This window comes from Giraffa tippelskirchi, chromosome X, assembly GCF_054371585.1.
Source record: "Giraffa tippelskirchi isolate mGirTip1 chromosome X, T2T-mGirTip1v1.2.pri, whole genome shotgun sequence".
Classification (NCBI taxonomy): domain Eukaryota; kingdom Metazoa; phylum Chordata; class Mammalia; order Artiodactyla; family Giraffidae; genus Giraffa; species Giraffa tippelskirchi.
In genome coordinates this window covers 61,674,481-61,682,568 of record NC_137289.1, presented here as the reverse complement: position 1 = coordinate 61,682,568, position 8,088 = coordinate 61,674,481, and the positions used below count along the sequence as shown (strand labels likewise).

Genomic DNA, 8,088 nt, shown 5'->3' with positions numbered 1-8,088 from the left:
CTCCTATGTCTTTACATCTGAGGGCTTTTTCTTAAGGGCTACTTTCTAATAAACTATGCAATTTTAAATGTCTCCAGAGAGGAAATATTCTTTTTTTCATCATCAGAAATATGGAAACGTTATAAAATTATATCCACTCTATGAGCTTTATATGTATGTGTGTGTGTGTGTGTGGTAAGTAGCTTCAGTCTTGTCTGACTATTTGTGACCCTATGGACTGTAACCCACCAGGCTCCTCTTCCATGAGATTCTCCAAGCAAGAATACTGGAGTGGGTTGCCATGCCCTCCTCCAGGGGATCTTCCCAACCCAGGGATCGAACCCGTGTCTCATATGTCTTATGGGTCCTGCATTTGCAGGTGAGTTCTTTACTACTAGCACCACCTGGGGAGAAAATTAAATATGAATATATGTATACACACACACATACATAAATATACATATGTTGTTGTTTATTGCTAAGTCATGTCTGACTCTTTCGTGACCCCATGGACTGTAGCCCACCAGGCTCCTCTGTCCATGGGATTTCCCAAGCAAGAATACTGTAGTGGGTTGCCATTTCTTTCTCCAGGGGACATATACAGTTTTATTGACATATAATTGACATACAATGGTGTAAGGTTAAGATGTACAGTATACTATTTTGAGTTAAATGCATCATAAAATGATTACTACAGTAAATTTAGTGAACATCCATCATCTCATATGAACACAAAATTAAAAAAAAGAAAATATTATATTTTTCCTTATATTAGAACACAGGTTTTACTCTCTAACAACTTTCATATATCACATATAGAAGTGTTAATTATATTTATCATGTTGTATATTATATCTTCAGTACTTAATTATCTTGTAACTGGATATTTGTACCTTTTGACTGCCTTCATGTAATTCCACCTCCCCCCCCAAACCCCACTTCTGGTTATGATATATATGATCTCTTTGCTTTTTTGAGTTTGTCTGTTTGTTTGGAAGTATAATTGGTCTATAACACTGCATTTATTTGTGGTGTACAACATAGTAATTTGATATTTCTGTACATTACAAAATAAATACTAGAATAAGTTTAGTTACCATACAAGGACATTACGTTATTATTAACTATATTTCTCAAGATACACAATTTATACTCATGGTTCATTTATTCTGTAACTGATAGTTTTTACTTAATCTATTTGTTTTTTGTAGCTATGACTGTTTTGTTAAGTTTGCTTTGTTTTTTAGCTTCCACCTACAAGTGAAATCATATGGCATTTGCCTTTCCTTGTATGAAAGAAATATGTATTAAATATGTTTAATTCACTTAGCATATCTTCTAGCCTGCTAGGTTCCTCTGTCCATAGAATTTTCTAGGCAAGAATACTGGAATAGTTTGCCATTTCCTCCTCCAGGGGATCTTCCCGACCCAAGGATTGAACCAGTGTTCTCCTGCATTAGCAAGCAGATTGTTTACCAACTATGCCACCCACGAGCCCCCTCGCTCCATCCATGTTGTTGAAAATGGCAAGATTTCATTTTTACGGACAGGTAATATTCCATTATATATGTATATTTATAGGCACTTTGGTTGCTCCCATATTTTGGCTATTGTAAATAATGTTGAAATGGACATAAGAGCTCATATAACACTTTGAATTAGTGTTTTGTTTTCATTGACTAAATACCCAGGAATGAAATTCTGAATCATATGGTAGCTCTATTTTTAACTTTTTGAGAAAACTTCATAGTCTTTTCTATAGTGTCTACACCTATATGCATTCTCACCAACATCCTCTCCAACACTTGTTATTTGTTGTCTTTTTGGTAATAGCCATTTCTGACAGGCATGAGGTGATATCTCATTGTGGTTTTGATTTGCATTTCCATAATGATTAGTATGTTAGATTTTAGTTATATTTTTGAAGACTCCCTAACTACTTTTATTTTGCCTTCCTTTATGTCTCTATAGCTTTCACTGATGTACTGGAAATACTGTGTCCTGATTTTTTATGCTTACTATTAGTAGTAATTCTGCAAAAATGTTATTAACAGAGGTAAAAGGCCCAGGCTCCAGAATCAGACTGCCTTGGTTTGAGTTTTCACTCTGCCACTCACATCTCTATGTCTCAATTTTCTCATCTGTAAAATGAGGATGATCATAGCACATACTGTAAAACCTTTAGAAGTGGACTTAACATATATATGGCCACTTGTCAATTAAGTTTTTATTATCTCCACAGTGCAATGAAGATCATGGGGTTTTGTTTTGCAAGGGAAAGAAGTTATTATATATACAATAAGATTTTTATTTTAAAAATAAAGTTTATTTTTTTATTTAAAAATCTTGCATTCAAATTCTAGCTTCAATGTTTACTTGCTGTGTAACTATATGCTAGTTTCCTAGTTTCTCAAGCATCACTCTCTTCATTTGTAAAATAAGGATCATAAGAGTATTAACTTCATAAAAGTGTTGTGAGGCACATTAGAAATGCTTAATAGTAGACACTTACATGTTAAATGCCCAAAATTATAAAAAAAAACTCTGTAATCAGACTTCCTAGTTTATATATGTGATGGTTAGTTTTATGTATGAGTTTGGAGGGTGTTTTTGAATGACAGTAACATTTAAATCAGTGGATTTTGAGTAAATCCATCACTCTTCATAATGTGGATGGGCCTCATTTAATCAGCTGAAGGCTTGAATACAGAAAACAAAAAGAAACCCTCCCTGAGCAACAGAGAAACCTCCAGCAGTATGTCGATGGACTTCTTCTTCACCATTGGCTCTCCTTAGTCTCAAGCCTGCTGACCCACAATGCAGATTTGGACTAGCCAGTCATAACAATTATTTTTACCAATTCTTTATTATAAATCTCTATTAATAAGCACATCCTGTTGGTTCTATTTCTCTAGAGAACCCTCATGAACACAATTACTCAGCTTTGCAACTCACTACATCTGTGGTCTTATACAAATTTCTTGGAGCCTCTTTTCTTCATATAGAAAATGGAAATAACAATGCCTACCTCACTTGATTATTGCAAGAATCAACTGAGTTAAAGTCTATAAAGTGCCTCGTAGATAATTTGTGAACTAGGATATGAGTTTCATGGAGTACCTGAAAACAGGAGTCACTTTTTCTCCAAATGAGAATATAGATATTTTCAGTTCCTTATTTTGTCTAAGAATTAAAAAGGCAAAATGCATTGATTATCAGTGTAAATTCTTCCAGAAAAGTAAGGTAGGTCCCAAAGATAAAAATTTGTTTTATGGGAAATTTTTCAGTTTTTTCAGATCTTGCAGGGACCCATCATGTGTGCAGCCTTAAGGAACAATATTGCCTTAGGGAATTGAAGCCATGAGAGAGCTATACCAAGATATACTGCTTTTTGTCCTGACTTTTCTGGTCCCCTGATTCTGACAAGTTTCTGTATCTTAATTTTGTGTGTCATTGTTTTCTGAGATGACATTCATCCTTTTAAAACCATGAAAATACCCCCAAGATACTTGTGCAGTTCATTTTTTTAAAAAGAGCATATAAAATAGAACAGAACATGAGGTTTCCTGCTTTAATAGAACCTATTTTCATATCATGAACATTAAAAAAATCATTTATCATATTATTTCTCCAACAAGACAAGACCTTCACAGAATGCCAAAAATATCCAGACTCTAACACACAGGATGGCAAAGAGACAATACTGATATTTCCCTACATTATAGCTGGATGGTCAGTGCAGGCTGCCTGCTCACCTTGATGGAGTCTTAGCATGGAATGGTGGGTCATCAGTGGAGCTGGATGCCAAAGTGATGAGAGGGACACACTGTAACTGGCTTTGGTGACCTCAGCACTTCACTGAGGAAGTCTTGTCTGGAAAAAGGGAGAATGGGAAGCTCCCTACCATGGTGGGGCAAGTAGGGGAAGGTCACAGACCTGCTAGGTGGCACTCAGCTCTTGACTTCATCTTTGGATTTTCACATTAAGCAGAATCTCTGTGTTGGAAACTCTGTTACTTCCACAAAGGGCATAGTCCTTGGATTCAGCCATACAAGTCTTGAGCCCTTTGTCTAAGTCCTGGAGTATGGAAAATTTGAATCTGAAACTATATATGTGTGGTCCTAGGGCATCTTCCCAATAAATTTGTAAGGGTTTTAAAAACACTGTATACAGAGATTAGCTCAAGATGATGGAATAGGAGCTTCCTTGGTGGTCCACTGGTTAAGAATCTGCCTGCCAAAGCAGGGGACATGGATTCAATCCCTAGTCTGGGAAGATTCCACATACTGCAGAGCATCCAAGCCCACATGCCACAACTACTGAAGCCTGCATGTTCTAGACCTTGCTGGACAAGAGAAGCAGCTGCAAAGAGAAGCCTGTGCATAACAACTAGAGAGTAGTTCCCACTCACTGCAACTAGGGAAAGACTACATACAGCAATGAAGACACAATGCAGGCAAAAATAAATAGATTTTTTTTTAAAGATGACAGAGAAAAAGGACATGTGTTCCATCCTTCTTATGAAAATACAGGAATCACAACTAACTGCTGAACAACCATTGACAAAAAAATGCTGGACCTACCAACAACAGTACCCTACATTCAAAGGCAAAGGAGAAGACACAAGTATATGGTAGGAAGGGCACAATAACAATAAAATCAAATCCCATATCCACCAATGGGTGATTCACAAACTGGAAAATAGTTATACCACCAAAGTTCTCTCGCTGGAATGAAAGTTCTGAGCCTCCTGTAAGGCATGGGGTCAGACAATGGGAGGAAGAGTCCCCAGCGAATCTGGCTTTGAAGTTCAGCAGGATTTAGTTGCAAGATGTCCAAGGGATTAGGGGAAAAAGAACCTCCACTCTCGGAGGGCACACACAAAGTCTCATGTGGACCAGGACCTAGAGGGGAAAAAATAGTCTTCCCATAAAAGACTTTGCCATACCTACCTGCTTGTATTGGAGGGTCTCCTGCAGAGGCAGGGGGTGGCTATGGCTCATTGTGGGGACAAAGACACTGGCAATAGCAATTTTGGGAAGTACTTATTGGTGTGAATTCACCAGGACTCCACCATTAGCCCTACCAAACAGATGATAGGCCAAACGATACAGTCCCACCCATCAGCAGACAAGTGGATTAAAATTTTACTGACCACATCCCTGCCCACCAGAGGGACAAGACCCAACTCAACCCACCACAGCCCTTCCCATAAGGAAGATTGCATGAGCTTCTTAGATAAACTTATCCATCAGAGGGCAGACAGCCAAGCAAGAAGTACAATCCTGCAGCCTGTGGAACAAAAACCACAGTCACAAAAAGTTAGATAAAATGAAACAACAGATGATTATGTAAGAACAAGATAAAAATCCTAGAAAAGAAAAATAAATAAATAACTGAAGTGGAGATATGCAATCTTTTAGAAAAACAATTCAGAATAATGATAGTGAAGATGATCCACAATCTCAGAAATAGAATGAAGGCAATGAGGAGAAGATGCAAGAAATGTTTAACAAAGAACTAAAGAACAACAACAACAAGGAAAAAAAAACAGAGATGAACAATATAATCATTGAAATAAAAAATAAACTAGAAGGAAGCAATGACAGAGCAAATGAGCACTAGAGCCAACAAGTGAGCTGGAAAACAGAATGATGGGTATCACTGCTGGGGAACAGAAAACAGAAAAAGAATGAAAAAAAATGAAGGCAGTCTGAGACCTCTGGGACAACATTAAATACACCAATATTTGCATTATAGAAGTCCCAGAGGAGAAGATAGAAAGGACCAGAGGAAATATATGAAGATGTATTAGCTGAAAACTTCCCTAACATGGGAAGGGAAACAGTGACCCATGTCCAGGAAGTATAGAGAGTGCCACAGGATAACCCAAGGAAGAACACACCAAGACACATAATATTGAAATTGGGAAAAATTAAAGACAAGGACAATTACTAAAATCAACAGGAAAAATGACAAATAATATACAAGGGAACTTGCATAAGGTAATTAGCTGATATCTCAGCAGAAACTCTACAGGTCAAAAGAAAGTGTCGTGATTTATTTAAAGTGATGAAAGGGAAGAATTTACAGCCAAGAATGTTCTAACCAGCAAGACTCTCATTTAGGTTTGTCAGAGAAATCAAAAGCATTATAGACAAGCAAAAACTAAGAGAATTCAGCATCACCAGAGCAGCTCTGCAATAAATTTTAAAAGGATTCCTCCAGGTGAGAAAGAGGCCAGAAACTTAAAACAACCTTGAACATATATAGAATGCTATATCAAAATCTCATGGAAAAAAATCCAAAAACTATAATAGATACACACACAATAAAGAAAAAAGAAACCCAAAAAGAACACTAAAGATGGCCATCAAATCAAAATGGAAGAGAATAAAAGAGGAAGGGAAGAAAAAAATACCTATGAAACCAAACTGAAAACAATTAAGAAAATGGCAATAGGAACATATATAATTACTGTAAATGCAAGTGAACTGAATGCTTCAACCAAAAGACTTAGATGGACTGGACTCATATACCTACTGTTCACAAGAGACCCACTTCAGACCTAGGGACACATACAGACTAAAAGTAAGGGGATGAAAGAAGGCATTCCATGTAAATGGAAATCAAAAGAAAGCTGGAGTAGCAATATTCATATCAGACAAACCAGACTTTAAAATAAAGACTGTTATAAGAGACAGAGAAGGACACTATATAAAAATCAAGGGATTAAAAAAAAAATCAAGGGGGAGTTGTAGCTGTGGAGCTGGCACCAACAGCGTGGCTGCTGCCAAGAGTGAGTGGTGGAGACAAAGGCTATGATAGGATCAGCTGTGAGTGTGTGGATTTTTGAGTAAAACCTCGAACCCAAATGAGAAGAAACTTTCAAGGAACCCCAGCTCCCAATGACAGTGAGTCTGCAGTCATCTGTATGCATAATATGGAATGTTCTCAACCCAGAGATAGCTCTTTTGAAAGGAGTGAGTGACTACCTGTTGAGGCCCTGAGTCAAGACAATTTTTATACCTTTCCTGGTGGTTCAGAAACAAGCCTCTGTGTGTCAGAAACAAAGAAAGGAAGTAATCAGACATTTTCTTTATTAGATTGACTATATAAGATACTTGACTTCCAGGAACAAAAACACAGAGAAGTAATAACGTTCCTATTTTGGCATCACTGGACATTGATCACATTGAGAAGTGTGCTTTGTGAAGCTTCCTGAGTTGAGATTTGGGAACTTCATTGGTGCTCGTTTATAACATGGACTATGAGCATGAGTGAATTCTGGTTGCGTTTCAACTGAGGTATCACAGAACAGCCTCAGCCAAAAAGGCACCAGTGGGTTGGCCAAAGTATGATTGGAGAGCCCATAAACTTCATGTACATATGGCTCATGTGGCAACCTGTTCAGTGGGATGAATTCTGCCAGTTCCATGCAGAACTGCATATAGTCCAAGGGAGGCTATGGGGGGTGGCATGGCCACCAACGTGCAGATGTAGCTGGTGGACATGAAGGCAGGATAGTCCCGGACTTTTCCTCAAAGCGTGATGGCGTCTTATTCATCCTGTTGTGATTGCACCAGTGACATGTTACTGTTCTGCTTTGAAGAAACTTGTCAGAAGAATCCTGTATTTCCTTCAGCTAGCATGCATGCTTTTGGACTCATGGACAGAGTTCTTCGGATTGTGGCTTAATTCTTGATTTTTATGAATATGGATCTGATTTTAGCATGATCTTTTTTGTGAATGCTAGCACTGTTTTGCATTCTTCCCCCACATTTTTTTCTCCTTCCACCTTCAACCCCTCTGCCTTATTGATTTTATTGGTAAGCAAAGACCTGTTATCATTTGTTAATTTGTCACCGCTTATGTATATTTCGGAAGGTATGCAACCTGTAAGCACAATGATCATTTCTATTCAAATGAAACTGCAGCAGAGTAGTGTCTGCATGTTTTATGAAGTTGCTTGTGTGGGAGCCCAAGGAATGCCAGAAATTGACAGTTCCTGGCTGTCGTGGGTGGATGGATACTGCTTCTATTAGAGAAAGGTGAGCTGTGGCACCAAGACACATCAATTTCACAGAAAAAGGCAACTTGTAGCTTATT

The 8,088-nt window shown here is 37.8% G+C and overlaps 1 pseudogene; it reads left to right on the top strand.

Moving 5' to 3' along the window:
• Window positions 1-7,255: 7,255 nt before the first annotated feature.
• On the top strand, window positions 7,256-7,506 carry LOC145535811 (CDC42 small effector protein 2 pseudogene; annotated as a pseudogene).
• Window positions 7,507-8,088: the final 582 nt, after the last annotated feature.